We start from the raw sequence: 17,717 nt of genomic DNA on the forward strand, positions 1-17,717 counted from the left end.
CCAAAAGCACCAGGAACGTTGTTGGAGGACACCATGTTGGGAACTCCTGCTCTACATCTTCAGACCAGGCATCAAAAAAATCCAGATGAACTCTGCAGGGAATACCATTTTTAAAAAAATGGTCTCCATCACTGGAGCATGCTTGGCTTGGAATTTCCCAACATTTTGTGATTCGCTCCGACCTCCCATGGCCACCATATTGTATATGCACCCTTTACCTGACCTAAAAATGCCCAAAGTACCAACATGCCCTACAAGATGGAGGACCCAGGAATGAAATCTACATTTTTTAAAAAAAATCCTGCTCTACATTAAAATGCCAGAATGCTTTTTGACAGTTGATGACTCATAAGAACATAAGAAGAACCCTGCTGGATCAGACCAGTGGTCCACCTAGTCAAATATTCCATCCCACACAGAGGTCAACTAGTTCCTTTGGACAGCCAACAACAGCCCCCCTCCCATGCTCTTCAAACCCAAGTTGCCTACGCAAGCTTCAGTTTATTTCCAGGAATGGGCAAACATCCTGGATTCCTGTATCTAGCTTCATTAAGGGTTTCAAGTGTCTGGTTTCTACAGTTTAATAGATTTGCTTATACCTCGTAAGCACCTGATAACAGTAGCTATGCATACAACACTTACATTTATTCCTATAATGGATAACTGTACAAATAATGAGAATGCATATATTTTACACGAGAGGGGAACCCAGCGTTACAGACACAAGGGTAAAGCAAAAATGCAGGAAGTATGAAGCATGAAACATTCAAAATCGTTGTGATTTGTTCCCTAGAAGCGTAAGCATACAAGCCCAAGGATCCCCAAGGTCATAGGAATGATAAAGTAAAAAAGCCTCTGTCTAATGAAATCTCAATGTACAGAAATTTCAAAAACAGTCAAATATTCCATTATAAATTATGTAAATGATCAAGAATAGTTAATTCCACAATATACTCTAAATAAACGAGTGCATAGAAAAGAACATCCACCATTCATATAATGAGGAACAGAGAATCCACATCAGTTCAGCCCAGGAAGCCTTCTTGTCCTTAAATCCAGTCAATAACTTCTTTGCAAGTCAATCTCTGTTGTCCCAAGTTGTGTGGTAAATATAGCAGTGAAGATAGTCTTTAAACTTCAGTCCAACTCAATTCCAGCAGTATAGCCAGGCCTCATTTTGGCCAGGAGCTCACAGGAGCAGAGCTCCTGAACCTCTAAATTTTATTGTGCTCACTCTTTCTTACCCTTCCCCCAAAAACACCTGCTTCTGGGCTCCATTGTTCAAACCCCGTGAGAATTTTGCTGAACTCTAAAATCTGACAAACTCTCTAATAGTTTTCCCCACAAAAATTGGAAAAATAACCAAAACATACCAAGCAGACAGATGGAAATCTTCATCATGCCACTGTGGCAACATAGGAGAAAATAATTTCAGAAATATGATGTGAGTAAGGTTTTATTATGACAATTCTAATTCAAGAAGCATTGTAAGGCAGATGCTAAGCTGATATAATTGTGTACACCTTCCAGTGATGTCAGGGGTGTGTGGCATATGCAAATGAGTTGTACTAATGAGCTCCAGCACCTCTTTTTCTTCAAAATGACCCCTGATTATAGCTAATGAACAAAGCTGGTATTCTGAGCCTCATTTTCCTGAGGCTTTATTCAAGCTTTACAATGATCCAGAATAAATTCTAAGATGAGAACATTCAAAAATCCATCTGCTTCCTCAAGATTGTTCCCCTCTTAGAATTTATTTTGGATCATTGTTGAAATAGAGTTGAATTGAGGTTTAAGGCTATCTTTCACTCCTATATTCACCACACGGCTTGGGGTGGCAGAGATCCACTTGTAAAGACATTATTGACTGGGTTCAAGAACAAAAGGACTTACCGGTTGGACTGATACAAATTCTCTGTTCCTCATTATATTAATGTGTTCTTTTTTATGCACTTGTTTGTTTAGAGTATATTGTGGAACGAACTATTCTTGATCATTTGCACAATTTATAATGGGATATTTGACTGGTTTTGTCATTTGTGTGCACTGAGACTTTTGCTTTATTTGGTTTCATCTCATCCATGTTACTCACTTGTTTGCTTAATCCCCAGGTGGGGCCTGACGTTCTCCTGGAATTGTGACTGCTCTCCAAACCACAGAGCGAGGCCAGCTCTCATGAAACCAACGGTAGCTTTGGAGGATAGAATAGGGCATCGCATCCCCCCTACACTCCCTCCTCTCCCCAAACTCCATCCACAAATCTCCAGGCATTTTCAAGATTGCGACCCCAGTGCACAAAACCTTAAACTGAACAATTGTGTTTCTGTTGGTTTCTCTTATGTGAGTTATGTTTTTAAAAAAAACACTGGTGCTAAAATTATAACACTTAAGCCAGGGGTGTCAAACATGCGGCCCAGGGGGCAAATCAGGCCCCGAGCAACTGGCTGCCGTCTGCTTCCTTCTTCCTCTCTCTTGCTTCCTTCTGCTTCTGGCGGCCACAAGTATAGCCACCTTCAAGAGGGGTTTAGATAAAAATATGGAGCACAGGTCCATCAGTGGCTATTAGCCACAGTGTGTTTGTATATATAAAATTTTTTGCCACTGTGTGACACAGAGTGTTGGACTGGATGGGCCGTTGACCTGATCCAACATGGCTTCTCTTATGTTCTTATGCATCATAGCTTGCTTTGCCAAGCTTGCTCAGTCGCACAGGAGCTGCAGAGCAAAGCCTCTATATTCTCCACTGGCTTCCCTTGAGGGTAAAGTTGAAAAGGGATAACTTACTTCAGGCTCTTTCCTTCCTTCCTCAGAGGATCAGGAGGGGGAGGAGCCTCAGCCAATAAAAAGGGGCTTGTTCAGTAGCTCTGCTTGCAATTGAGAGCCTGGATTGCATGGGAGAAAAACAAAGAAAGCACCTTTAAGACCATGCTAAATGTTTTAAGCATGTTTTATTTTCAGGGTTTTTTAAAAAAAAAATCTTGTGTTTGTCTGTATCCTTTATAAAGTTTATATCTCTGCTACCTGGAATTACATTTTATGACCACATGGCCCGGCCAGGTCTCATTTATGTCAGATTCGGCCCTCATAACTGATGAATTTTACCCCTGACTTAAGCTATGGGTGAGGCTTGCTTAAGCAGAACCTAGGGGTGTCAACTCTGGGTTGGAAAATTCTTGGAGATTTGGAGGCAGAACCTGCAGAGGTTGAGGTTTGGAGTGCAGCCATTTTCTTGGGGAGAACTGGTCTCTGCAGTCTGGAGATAAGTTGTAATTCCAGGAGATCTCCAGGCCCCACCTGGAGTCTGGCAACTCTAGCAGACTCTCTCATTGGGGGGATGTTGCATTCACACGGTGAATTGGAAGTTTTGGATGAAGCTAGTGTTTCTGCCTATGCTAACCTCATCCTCATATCAAGCCCAGTAAATAAAACAGAGGAGGAAATGAGACCTGCAAAGACTTCCACTTGGGGTCCAAGATTTTACCCAGCCTTAACCGTCTCCCTGCTGCCATTTCTGTATTAGGAAAACAGCAACAGTTTTCCTTAGGTAACAGGTAGACACAGAAACATAACCCCAGCATGTTCTCTAACTCAGAAAGCTGCAGGGCCAGTTTCTTGAGAATAATAATAAGAGATTGGATTTATACCCCACCCTTCATTACCCACTAAGAGCCCCGTGGCGCAGAGTGTTAAAGCTGCAGTACTGCAGTCCTAAGCTCTGCTCACGACCTGAGTTCGTTTCCCAGTGGAAGCTGGGTTTTTCAGGTAGCCGGCTCGAAGTTGAATAAGCCTTCCATCCTTCCGAGGTCGGTAAACTGAGGACCCAGCTTGCTAGGGGGAAAGTGTAGATGACTGGGGAAGGCAATCGCAAACCACACCATAAAAAGTCTGCTGTGAAAACGCTGTGAAAGCAACTTCACCCCAGAGTCGGAAACAACTGGTGCTTGCACAGGGGACCTTTCCTTTCCTTCATTACCCAAAAGAGTCTCAGAGCAGCTTTCAATCACTTTTCCCTCTCCACAACAGACACCCTGTGAGGTAGGTGGAGCTGAGAGAGCTCTCCTAGAAACTGCTCGAGAGGAACAGCTTTGCAAGAACTTGCGACTGACTCAATGGATGTATGTGGAGGAGTGGAGAATCAAATGCAGTTCTCCCAGATAAATCTCCTTACAAGTGACTACAACTGCCACCCTAGTTTCTCTTGAGCTTCATTTTTTTTTAATCAAAGCCCAGGTGGCTAACTCAGTTCCAGGCCCTGGTTTCTGAGTCAAAAACTCCCACCCCAAATTTATGAAGAGACACAAGTGGGCATTCAGTTCAGTTCCTCATGCCCAAGGTCAAACACCAGTGTCATCCCAAGATGCCTCTATTGTTCTACATGGAAGGTGTGTGAAAACATGGACAATTTTCAGCCCCAGTATCTTTGTTCTAATGCTGTCCTCTTGCAGAGAGGGGGGGGGGGCATCTAGGGTTGCCAATCTCCAGATGGCGTCTGGAGACCTCCACCATTACAGTTGATCAGTTCCCCTAGAGAAAATGGCTGCATAGGAGGGTGGACTCTATGGAACTATACCCTGCTGAGGCCCCTCCCCTCTCCAAACCCCACCCTTCCCAGGCTTCACCCCCCAAATCTCCAGATATTTCCCAACCCAGAGTTGGCAACCCAAAACCTCATCAGGACAAAAAAAATTAAACAGACTTTTAAAATTAGGGATGCCACCATTTCCCTTTAAATAATGAAAAATTGTTTTAGAATAACAGGAATATCGATTAAAAAAAATTCAGCACATACATCCCCCCAGTGCCACGTGGCGCTCTCCACAGCCACTGAGCCTACCCATATTATTCCAATTCGAAGCTGCAGGCAGGGGATCCCCTGGTTTGGAGGCCTTTCCCCCCACTTCAGAGTTAGCAGAAGTGGGGGGGTGGGGTGGAAATGTCTGCTGAACACTTATTCCCTAAGGAGACCAATCCCCATAGGGTATAATAGAGAATCAATCTGTGGGTATCTGGGGCTCTGGGGAGACTGTTTCTTAAGGCACATGCACTAAATTTTCAGCATACCATCTGGTACCTCTCCTCAAATCCCTCCCCAAGTTTCAAAAAGATTGGACCAGGGTGGGCAATTCTATGAGCCCCAAAAGAAGGTGCCCCCTCCATCCTTTTCAATGAAAGGAAGGCATTTAAAAGGAGCATAGTCCCTTTAAATGTGATGGTCAGAACTCCCTTCAGAGTTCAGTCATGCTTGTCACACAACCTAACTCCTGGCTTCACGCACAAAGTCCACAGATATTTCCTGAGTTGGACCTGGCAACCCGAATAGATTGTGTGAGTGTGTGAAACGTAGTCAAGGCACAGCCAATTTATGGCAATCCCATAGGGTTTTCATGGCAAGAGACTAACAGATATGGTTTGTTGTTACCTTCCTTTGGAGGGAGCCAGTTTGGTGTAGTGGTTAAGTGTGTAGACTCTTATCTGTGAGAACCAGGTTTGATTCCCCACTCCTCCACTTGCAGCTGCTGGAATGGTCTTGGGTTGGCCATAGCCCTGGCAGAAGTTGTCCTTGAAAAGGCAGCAGCTAGACTTGCAAATCCCCAGGTCCCGGTGGGGGCTCTTCCGCTTTCCCAGGCTCCTTCCCGCCCCCAGTCAGCTGGCCGGCAGGGGGAAGCCCCGCCCCCACAGCCACCATGGGACTTTCCAGCTCCAGGACTTTTTCAGTCTCCGATTGGAAAGGCTTCCTCTTTGGATGGTGTGTCTGTGTTACTTGGCAGCAACTCGTGAGTAGAGATGCCAATCCCTCTCTTCAGAGTCGCCAGAAACAGGGTGGGGGAGGGGAGGGAAATGTCTGCTGGGCACTTCATTATTCCCTATGTGGAGATCCATTCTCATAGGTTATAACGGGGAATTGATCTGGAGATATTGGGGGCATTGGGGGGGCTGTTTTTTGAGGTAGAGGCACCAAATTTTCAGTATAGCATCTAGTGCCTCTCCCCAAAATACCCCCCAAGTTTCAAAATGATTGGACCAGGGGGTCCAATTCTATGAGCCCCAAAAGAAGATGCCCTTATCCTTCATTATTTCCTATGGAAGGAAGGCATTTAAAAGGTGTGCTATCCCTTTAAATGTGATGGCCAGAACTCCCTTGGAGTTCAGTTATGCTTGCCACACCCTTGCTCCTGGCTCCGCCCCAATGTCTCCTGGCTCCACCCCCAAAGTCCCCAGATATTTCTTGAATTGGACTTGGCAACCCTAGCAGCAGCTGTGAGAGCGCTCTCAGCCCCACCCACCTCACAGGATGTCTGTTGTGGGGGAAGAAGATAAAGGAGATTGTAAGCCACTCAGAGACTCTGATTCAGAGAGAAGGAAAAGGAAAGGAAAGGTCCCTTGTGCAAGCACCAGTCGTTTTCGACTCTGGGGTGATGCTGCTTTCACAACATTTTCACAGCAGACTTTTTACAGGGTGGTTTTCCATTGCCTTCCCCGGTCATTACCCTTCCCCCCCCCCCCCCCCCAGCAAGCTGCGTACTCATTTTACCAACCTCAGAAGGATGGAAGAATGAGTCAACCTCGAGCCGGCTACCTGAACCAGCTTCCTCTGGAATCGAACTCAGGTCATGAGCAGAGGGTTCTGACTGCAACACTGCAGCTTTACCACTCTGCACCACAGGGCTCTATTCAGAGAAAAGTAGTGTGCTATCCCTTTAAATGTGATGGCCAGAACTCCCTTGGAGTTCAGTTATGCTTGTCACACCCTTGCTACTGGCTCCGCCCCAATGTCTCCTGGTCCACCCCCAAAGCCATCCTTGAGGAGTTGCAAAAAATCTGCAGTCATCTTCTTCTTCTTCTTAACCCTGGCCTTCCTTGGTGGTTTCCCATCCAAGTACTAACTAGAGCCCACCCTTCCAAAATCTGGCAAGCTTCTGAAATCTGACAAGATCAGGCTAGCCTGGGCCATCCTGTTCAGGGCATAAAGAGATCAGGAATATGGTGAAACAGAATTAAACTGTAGGGTGCTTTTTAGAAAGGGAATAAGGTCGCAGTTTTGTCTGTGACATTTTTAGGCAGCGTGGAATCCAGTTTATTGGCTGGTGTATTTCATGAGTGTCTTAACTGGGTGATTCAGCTTTATTGACTTACTTATAGTATTCTGCTGGTCTCTACTTTTTGGTTTTATTTCCAACTGCATACCTGGCAACCCTACTTGTGTCAGTTGCTATCCTCTGAGCTGGCATCTTGGCTCCTGAGATAAGCACTGGGTCTTCTGCTGGTATAGTTAGTCCCCTACCCTCTTCTCTCTTCACAGCAAGGTCCAAACTACAGCAATAATGGTGGGAAAGTGGAGACCTCCCCCAAGCTATCACTCTCACTCATCAGTGTAATAATCCCTGGCCCAAATTACCCACACAGAGAAAGTGTCTGCATGTGGAAGCTCTAATATCCATTGACTGAGCCATCCTTGAGGAGTTGCAAAAAACTTTCTCAAAGTCATCTTCACTGGATTAGAGGTCCATCTTGCTAGTTTCTAACTTTTTAGGGCTGCCAAGATCAGCTCAAAAGCTTGACATAGGGAAGTGAAAAATCCTAGTGAGACTATTTCTTAAGGTACATGCACTAAATTTTCAGCATACCATCTGAATAATAAGGTTTACATTACGGGTGGGGAGGTATTAGCAAGTATTAGGAAAATACATTTTAACAATTAGGGCAGTCCAGTGGTAGAACTGGTTGCCCAAGGATGTTGTGATTTAGCGCTCCTTGGAGGCAATGAAGCAGAGATGGGGTGATTATTTGTCAAGGGGTTGGACTGAATGGTTTTTAGGCACCTTCCAACTTTTTGATTCTATGAATATGTCCAGTATTAGAAGCGAAACTAAACTGCCCTGCATAACACAGCTGCTCCTCAGTGAAAACCAGAATAAAGCCAGACGCCAAAATGTAAAATAAATTATGTAAACCTGGAGCAAAGAACATATGAACATATGAAGCTGCCTTATACTGAATCAGACCTTTGGTCCATCAAAGTCAGTATTGTCTTCTCAGACTGGCAGCGGCTCTCCAGGGTCTCAAGCTGAGGTTTTTCACACCTATTTGCCTGGACCCTTTTTTTTTGGAGATGCCAGGGATTGAACCTGGGACCTTCTGCTTCCCAAGCAGATGCTCTACCACTGAGCCACCATCCTTCCCCGAAGGGACCAAGCAGATGTCAGTTTGAATCTCTGCCATGCCTGGGAGATCCGTCGGGTGACCCTGAGCAAGCTCTGCCCATCCCCACTCCCAGTTCTGTGTACAGCAATTTCCACCTACTTTAAAGGTTGCTAACAGGCCTGGTGAAAAAATATCCTCTCACTTTCACAGAGGCTTAAGGAAAAGATATTTACTCAGTGATGTTATTTAATTCAGTGTCATGAAAAGCTTTCCACACACTAATCTGTTTCTGTTACGCAGACATGATATTTTTCTCCCAACTCACAACCCTACCTGACACAATTGTTGTAATAATTAATACAAAATAATATACAGACAACTGGACAGCTGTATGTAAATGCTAAGTGTTGTGTTCCCTGTAACATCGTATTGCTTATATTTAAAATTTTCTGTGTTCTCACATAAACTATCACACACACTCTCTCTCTGTCCCTGAGAAGACGTCCATACAAGCAAATGGTCTTGGCCGCCAAGATTCAAATCCCAAGTTCAATTGCAGGGGTGGCCAAACTGTGACTCGGGAGCCACATGTGGCTCTTTCACACATATTGGGTGGCTCTTGAAATCCCACTGCCCTGTTGGCTTCGAAAAGGCATTTCTCTCTTTAAATCACTTCTCTAAGCCAAGCCAGCCAGTGGCTTGGAAAATGCATTTAAAGTTAAATTTGCTTTTGTTCTTCCTCTCCTTTTCCATCTATTTCCTTCCTTCCCTATCTTGTGGCTCTCAAACATCTGACATTTATTCTATAAAGCTCTTACATTAAGCAAGTTTGGCCACCCCTGTTCTATAGCATTTTTATGAGTTTGTATCATGTAGGGTTACCAGGTTTCACCCTGGCTACTGGTGGGAGGGGGGGATAGGATTGCTAGATCCAGGTTGAGAAATTCCTGGAGAGTTGGGGATGGAGCCTGAGAAGAACAGGGACCTCAGTGGGGTACAATGCTATAGAGTCCCACTTTCCAAAGAAGTCAACTTCTCCAGGGGGAACTGATCTCTGGAGAGGAGCTGCAATTCCAGGGTAATCCCAGGTCCCACCTGGAGAATGGCACCCCTTTCCATGGCCTGAAGCTAAACACTGCCCACAAACCAAACTGACAGATAGTGAAAGGAACCACTTTTAAAAGCTAGCCATTCTTGCATGACACCTACCTCCACTACTGCAAAGAAGGTGGCTGTGGCTCAATGGAAGAGCCTTCTTGGCATGCAGAAGGTCCCAGGTTCAATCCCCAACATCTCCAATTGAAAAGATCAGGTAAGAGATGACGTGAAAGACCCTGACCCTGGAGGGGGAAAAAAGGAAAGGTCCCCTGTGCAAGTACCAGTCATTGTCGACTCTGGGGTGATGCTGCTTTCACAACATTTTCACGGCAGACCTTTTATGGGGTAGTTTGCCATTGCCTTCCCCGGTCATTACACTTTCCCCCCCAGCAAGCTGGGTACTCATTTTACCGACCTCAGAAGGATGGAAGGCCGAGTCAACCTCAAGCCGGCTACCTGAACCAGCTTCCGCTGGAATCAAACTCAGGTTGCGAGCAGAGGGTTCTGACTGCAATACTGCAGCTTTACCACTCTGCGCCACGGGGACAGCCGCTGCCAATCTGAGTGGACAATACTTACCTTGGTGGACCAACAGTTTGATACAATATAAGGCAGTTTCCTGTGTATTCAAGAGGCCTTCAGAGATTTCTGTGTTTGTCCCACACCTTTCTGTAATGCCCTCAGAGGTAGAAGCTTGCCACACCTTCTAACCTTATCCCTCAGGCACAGTTTGGCACCAGAGGCCAGCAGCCTAACCTCAGCCCTTCCCCTGGAAGCAGCTCGGCTTCCAAAGAAGCAGCAGAATTCACACTCGGAGTCTCTATATTTTCTCACTTAACCCCAGCTGCACTTCAGTGGAAATATTACACAACTTCTCTTCTACAAGATATGTGGGGCGTGACAGCGAATGCAGCCTCACATGACAACAAACTCAGAACAGGAAAGAAAGCCCCCAAAGGAGATACAGGAAGGATGATTCAAAACTGCATACACCTTTTCCACACAAAGGCCTTGCCAGGCATAAATCTGTTCTAGTCAGCAAACCCAATCTTCAATTAAAAAAAAAAATTAGGACCGACTTTCAAAAGTCACAAAGAGGTTTGCCAGGTCCCCACTGGCAGGGGGTGAGGGGCACAGGGCTGCCAGTTCCAAGCTGAGAATCTCCTGGAGATGTGGGGATGGAGCCTGGAGAGGAGAGGGACATAAGTAGACTACAGTGCCATGAAGTCCACCCTCCAAAGTATCCATTTTCTCCATGTGAGTTGGTCTCTGGAGTCTGGAGATGACCAGTGTTCCCTCTAAGCTCAGTGAGCATGAGCTAGCTCACAGATTTTTCACCTCCCGCTCACACATTTTATCTTAGCTCAGGAAGGATGACCCCAGAGCACACTAATTTATGCAGTTGCTCACAACTTTAATACCACTAGCTCACAAAGTAGAATTTTTGCTCACAAGACTCTGCAGCTTAAAGGGAACACTGGTGATAAACTATATTGTAAAGAGTCCAGCAGCACCCTTCAAGACTAACAAATTTTACTGTAGCATTAAGCTTTTGAGAAACACAGCTCACTTCATATGATGTAAATCCAAGAGATCCTCAGATCCACCTGGAATTCTTATTCCGTCTCTTTAGCAGGAAATGTTGCCTCAGATCCACCTGGAATTCTTATTCCGTCTCTTTAGCAGGAAATGTTGCCTTTCAGCCTTCCCTCACACACCTGAGCTTAACTCTCACCTGAGAGGAAGGCCCAGCCCAGCTGAGGAAGGTGGGGCTTGGTGATACCCAGATGAATTTGCCTAGAGGCAGCCTTCCCCACAAGCACATTGCTGCATTCCCAGGTAGAGCTTTATAGAAACAGAGGGAGAAATCAGCCATTTTCCCACCTCAAACAAGCAGAAATGTTTGTAAGTCAGCTGTTAAAGATGTCTTTGTAGCCCTCAGCATCCCAAACGTACAAATGATCAAGAACAGTTATTTTGCTGCATTTCCAGGTAGAGCTTTAAAGAAACGGGGGGGGGGGGGGATCAGCCATTTTTCCCACCTCAAACAAGAAGAAATGTTCATAAACCAGCTAGTAAAGAAATAAATAAGGGGAGGGGATCTCTCAGATTTAGGGGTTGCCAGATCTGGGTGGGGAAATACTTGAAGATATTTGAGGGTGGAGGGTGGAGATTGGGGAGGGATCTCAGCTGGGTACAATACCACAGAGTCTACCCTTTGAAGCAGCCATTTTCTCCAGGGGAATTAATCTTGGTCATCTGGAGAACACTTGTAATAGGGAAGGTCTCCAAATGCTACCTGGAGAATGGCAACTCTGACTCTGAGGCAACCAGAGCTGGGTGGAGTTTGGAGCACAGTCACATGGGGTTGCCAAGCCTGGGTTTGGAAATTCTTGGAGATTTCAGAAAAAAGCCTGGGAGCAGTGGGATCTCACTCGTGTATAATGCTGTATTAGCAGGGCTTTTTTGTGTGTGTTAATCAAATTTATTAAATTTTTGCAATATATTGAAATGTATTTCAAATAATAAAAAAAGATAAAAGGGGGGGAGAACAATATTTCAATCCTTATCTATACATTACACATTTTCTTTTTTTTTTCTCACTTCCCCCACCTCTTTTCTTTGACTTCCGTCGGTGCTTCAAGCTATTGAGAAAAAACAATTAAGGTAACATCTGTTTTAGAATCTTCCACTATAAAACTTACATAAAATCTAATAACATCTCTATATCTCTATTTATAATTCGAGTCTTCTAGCTTTCCTTCAGGACATTGTTAGCACATCCTGAACTTATTTATCTCAATATACTAAATCATTATCACCTTAACCTTTTAGTTCACCCATAGTATTACACTTATCTTTCATCTATTATCACACCAGTTATAGCTATTTTTTTAAGTATTACACTTATCTTTCATCGATCTATTATCACACCAATTATAACTGTTTGTTGTAATTATCACTATATTTTCTAACTGCTAATAAAAGGGGCTATCATATATTGATTCAAAAAATTCTTTCTAATCACCTGTCTCTCCCATTTTCCCCAATTTCAGGTTATACTTTCAAAAACCACCAAATGTCTCTTAACTCTCCATTGCTTTTCAATATAGTCCTGAAACTTCTTCCATTCATCTTTAAATTTTTCTGCATCCCTGTCTTTCAAGAGTCTAGTAAGTCTATCAATTTCACTCCAACGTAAAGTTTTTAAAATCCAGTCCCATTTATCTGGTATTTCAGCTTGCTTCCACCTTTGTGCAAACAATGTTCTTGCAGCTGACAACATATACCACACCAAAGTCCTGTCTTGCTTCGGAAAACTTTCCGTTTGTAATCCTACCAGAAAGGTATCTGGCGCCCTTTTAACAGCATAACCCAAAATCTTCGACATCTCTAGTTGAATCATTTGCCAAAATTGTCTTGCTTTTTTTTTCACATGTCCACCACATATGGTAAAAAGAGCCTTCATGCTTTTTACATTTCCAACACCAATCAGATGCCTGCTTGTTCATATTTGCTAACTTCTTAGGTGTCATATACCACCTGTATTGCATTTTCAAACAGTTTTCTTTTATATTATTTCATGTTGATATTTTCATAGAGTTCTTCCATAGGTGTTCCCATGTCTCCATTGAAATTTCTTTATTCATATTTATAGCCCATTTAATCATTTGAGATTTTACTACTTCGTCTTCTGTAGACCATTTCAATAACAATTTATACATCTTTGCAATCAACTTTTCATCTTCCCCTAATAGCATTTTTTCCATTTCTGTCTGATCTTGCCTTATACCTGTAGTCCTGATATCTTTATCCACTAAACTTTTAATTTGTAGCATCTGGAACCAATTAAATTTGTCTTGCAGTTCTTCCTCTGCTTTTAATTCTACTTTGCCACCCTTAATTTTTAGCAATTGTTTGTATGTAACCCGTTTGTCTTCCTGTGAGTCAGAAATCCATTTTATAACTTCCATTGGTACAATCCACAGTGGTTTCCTCTCATCACCATATTTAAAATATCTTTTCCAAGTATTCAACAAACTTCTTATAAAATGATGCTGGAAGAAACCATCTATCTTCTCCTTCCCATAATACAAATATGCATGCCAACCAAATAGATTTCCATGACCTTCTAACACCAATAACTTCTGGTTGGATAAGGTTATCCAGTCCTTGAGCCATACTAAACATACTGCTTCATGATATAATTTAAGATCCGGCAGCTGAAAACCTCCTCGTTCTTTTGCATCAATTAGTATTTTCCTTTTGATTCTTGGTTTCTTTCCTGCCCATACAAATTCAGAAATCTTTTTTTGCCATCTATTGAATTGTTTAACATCTTTCACAATTGGAATTGTTTGGAAGAGGAACAACATTCTTGTAAGACATTCATTTTCACGGCAGCTATCCTGCCCAAAAAAGACAAGTTCGGTTTATTCCATTTCAACACATGGGCTTCAATTTTACGCCAAAGTTTATCATAGTTATTTTTAAACAGATCTATATTTTTCATCATGATCTCTACACCCAAATATCTTACTTTCGAGGTGACTTCACATCCAGTTGTTAGGAGCCTTTGTCAGTAATGAGAAGTGGTTAGAAACTGGGATTTGAAACTTTGAGGGGAGCAAATATTAGCTGTCATAAAGTAATCACCAGTCTTTGATTGTTTGGAGACAGGGGATATTACCTCTTCCAGTTCTCTCACATGCTTTTGAGGCCTCATTTCTTCTAATTGCAGTGTAAAAGTATGTCTGGTGATTTCTGTAGGGAGTTACTTCATTTAGTAGTTTTAGATTCCCAAGAAGAAGTTTTCATTAAAACCACAAACTTAAATTGTTCGGTGCTAGGAGGATTTCCCTGGAGTTCGCTTAGTCACCCAGCATTTAATGTAAAACAAACTAATTATCTTATCTGGGTTGGCAAATTGCCTAGCCACACAGCTGTCATGCTAAAATTAGCTGCAATGCTAAAATTAGATCTTCAGTAGAGTAAAAGAGAAGTTAAAACTTGTTTTAAAAACCTTTAAAACCTCAGTGTCTTTAGAGTCACTGTTTCAGCCATCTGCTGCAACTGCAGTCCAAACCAGGATTCTATGGCCATAGTTTTGTGCAATGCACTTGGGACCAGTGCCGGATTAAACCCTATGGAAGCCCCTAGGCAGTCAAAATTTCAGAGGCAGTCAAATTAGTCACAGTGCCTGCCCCGCCCCCCATGGCCCCCACTGCAGCCTGCAGGCACCTCCTCAAAAGCCCCTTTGACAAAGCTGTAGGGGAGAAACAGAGAGAGGCAAACTTGGTGACAATGCCAGCAGCAGCCACACCAGGCAAGTCGGGCAAAGAGTGGCTCAGTTGCTGGCTGTGTGTGCAGGCTGGGAGGCTGCAAGCAGGGGGAAAACCGGGAGTGGGGGGAGCTGGCCCGGGGCTCCTAAAGGCATGGGGGCCCATAGGCCAGTGCCTACTTGGCCTAATTGTTAATCCGGCCCTGCCCAGGACAGGCTTTAAAAACCATCAATATCATGACAAGTGTGCAGGATCACATTAGAAAATAACAAAGAGAAAACTATGCAAATTTGCAAGGGAGGAGAGAGAGAGAGAGAGGAAAGAAAGAAAGAAAGAAAGAAAGAAAGAAAGAAAGAAAGAAAGAAAGAAAGAAAGAAAGAAAGAAAGAAAGAAAGAAAGAAAGAGGATTTATATCCTGCCCTCCACTCCGAATCTCAGAGCAGCTCGCAATCTCCTTTATCTTCCTTCCCCACAACAGACACCCTGTGAGGTGGGTGGGGCTGAGAGGACTCTCATAGCAGCTGCCCTTTCAAGGACAACTCCTACGAGAGCTATGGCTGACCCAAGGCCATTCCAGCAGGTGCAAGTGGAGGAGTGGGGAATCAAACCCGGTTCTCCCAGATAAGAGTCTATGCACTTAACCACTGCACCAAACTGGCTCTCATGAGTGTTAATATGCAGCTGTGTTAGGGTATTGGTGAAAGTACCTCCCTTTTTTTCCAGTTTAGTGGCACAAGATTTAAACAGTTCTCTAGAGCTTCTGCCAAGGCCCCTCCCCCATACAAATTCCAGCCTAGTGCAAAACTTGGTGGAGTTGCAGCTGACTTTGCACAGGGGCATGCACATGCACACACACACATACACATTGCCAACTATCACAGCTTGCAATGCCATTGTCATTGTTCTACCATGGTTCTGTACCATGCATTCTGTACACTCAACATGCTCCCCCATATTATGAGATTGGGTGACTCTTTCCCACTTTTCACAATGGCTGATAACACAGCAGAGAATCCCCTAGTGCTCAGGAATATGGAAGATGGGGCTTCGCAGCTGCTTTTTAGTTTCAGAAAAAGTCTGGTCAGTTTCAACAGTGGAGGTTCCCCCCCCCCCCCTTTGCCTGCTTTCCTTTCTGTTCCCTTTCATTCAAGGAACTAACACTAAGATACATGCACAAAATGTGAACCATGAGGATTGAAATGGAAGGTGCTTGTTGGACACCGCTGCACAGCTGTGATAGAGCAATTGCACAATTAAAAAAAAAACCTTTGGCTACCACTCCATACGTGTCACAACAAGTGACATTCCACCATGATTTAGAAAAGTATTTTTTTAATTGTAGCTTCAGAATAAATACACTGCAGGAAAAAGAGTGGTGTGTAAAGCAAGCACAGAATCTGAAATCAAGATTAAAGGTTTACTGCTCTGAAAATCTGCAGTAAGATGTGCGTGCAATGGGCCAAAGAGTGTGAGAGAGGTAAAGAGTAATAAAGTAATTAAAAAAATAATAAAGTAACAGAAGGAGAGCAATCAGTGTGAGAAGCCCTTTAAACTGTTTTTATACCCACTCCTAACATGTCCATCCCCCACGGGGGAGGGGAGGGAGACTTCGACACCAAATCTACAAAACACAGATAAAAGGGGAAAGCAGGCCAGAACAAAAGCTCAGTAAAATGGAGCAAAGGCAAGACACTAGCGCTGAGATAGAAGGCAATAAAATAAATGGATAAAAGCTAAGATAGCACAAGATTTAAAAAAAAAATTAAGCCCTTGAGATGGAGCACAGCCTCATAACATCCTGCATTGTGCAGGGCAGGGCTTTTTTTATAGCATGAACTCCTTTGCATATTAAGCCACACACCCCTGTCAGGTCCCCGATGTAGCCAGTCCTCCTGAAGTTTACAGTAGGCCTTGTACTAAGAGCCATGTAAGCTATGGAGGATTGGCTACATCAGGGGTGTGTGGCCTAATATGCAAGGAGTTCCTGCTACAAAAAAAGCCCTCGTGCAGGGGGTTGGACTAGATGACCCTGGGCTTCCTTTCCAACTCTATGATCCTGCAACAATGCTTCAGAACCAGCACTGCTTGCTTGTTAAAACCCTTACTTCTCCCCCACCTCCTAAAATGGAGAAGAGAGGGAGTTACAAGCAGGGGTTGTTTTTTGGAAAAATAGGTGGCAGAGCTCATTAGCATAACTCATTAGCATATGGCCCCAAAAACAACCTGATGCAAAAAAGGAGAGCCCCGGGTAAGCGAGGCCTGCTTGGACTGCTTGGAGATGCAGCCAGCCCAAGCAGGCCTTGCTTGCCTGAGGCTCTCCTGGGCTGCGCCCCCCCAGTCAAAAGGCCAGCAAGCCACCTGCCGCCCAAAATCACATAAGAGGTAGAGAAAGGGTGACATGGGCTTCTCCAGGGGTTAATGAGGGGTGCTGCAGGCGTAGCAAAGCCCCTGGTGGCTGGCTACCTACCTGCTCTCCTAATCCAGGGATTGTTATGCAGCTGCACCTACTAGTTATTGGACAAGGTAGGTGGGGAGGAAGAGGGAGAACCATCAGAAAGGTTCAGAAGCTCGGCTCCTGTGAGCGCCTGCTGAATCCAAGGCCTGGTTACAAGCAAAATAAAGCTAAAAGTATTGAAGTTAAAACAAAAGGAAAACAAAATGAAATTACTCCTTCTGAGCAGAGCACAGCCGATGAGTGTCTAATCCCTTCAACTGGGAACTGGAATCCTCTGGTGCACATTTCCAAGTCCAAAGTGACCATTTTCTCCAGAAGAACTGACCTCTTTTGCCAGGAGTTCAGCTGTAATCCCAGGAGCTCTCCAACCACCAACTGGAGGGTGGCAATCCATCCTCATACAGAGCCCTTTTCTCCAGGGATGATCTCTGTCATCTGGAGATCAGTTATCATGCCAGGAGATATTCTATCAGATATATTTTAGCAAGGGAAAGAAAGAAAGAAAGAAAGATCTTTAAATGGAAATCTACCAGTCATATCTTTAATAGCTTTGGGCCTATCCCTGGAATCATTGTCCACGCTGTTGTTTTCGGCAGCTTTTTACCAAATTAAAAGTAGATTTTTGGACACTGAACACCAGGAATTACATTGTCTGGGCAATAAAACTTGTTCTCCGCTGTGTTTTGAGAGTCCTCTCACCATGGGGAAAATGGCTTCATACTTTTCCCTTTTATTGACAC

At 44.0% G+C, this 17,717-nt stretch overlaps 1 protein-coding gene across 8 annotated transcripts in view; it reads right to left on the minus strand.

Moving 5' to 3' along the window:
* Positions 1–11,063, minus strand: part of B3GNT3 (UDP-GlcNAc:betaGal beta-1,3-N-acetylglucosaminyltransferase 3) — a 31,052-nt gene extending 19,989 nt beyond the window's left edge. For 2 of the 8 annotated variants that reach the window (XM_060232547.1, XM_060232543.1), the window contains exons 1-2: positions 10,848–11,063; positions 2,785–2,882 (exon numbers count right to left, since the gene is read on the minus strand). The gene's annotated coding sequence lies outside the window, so the exon portion shown is untranslated. The remainder of the gene's footprint in view (positions 1–2,784; positions 2,883–10,847) is intronic. The other 6 variants (XM_060232540.1, XM_060232542.1, XM_060232544.1 and 3 more) reach the window with 5 other exon arrangements.
* Between the last annotated feature and the right edge of the window lie 6,654 nt (positions 11,064–17,717).

The sequence above is a fragment of the Heteronotia binoei genome, chromosome 2, assembly GCF_032191835.1.
Source record: "Heteronotia binoei isolate CCM8104 ecotype False Entrance Well chromosome 2, APGP_CSIRO_Hbin_v1, whole genome shotgun sequence".
Taxonomy (NCBI): Eukaryota; Metazoa; Chordata; class Lepidosauria; order Squamata; family Gekkonidae; genus Heteronotia; species Heteronotia binoei.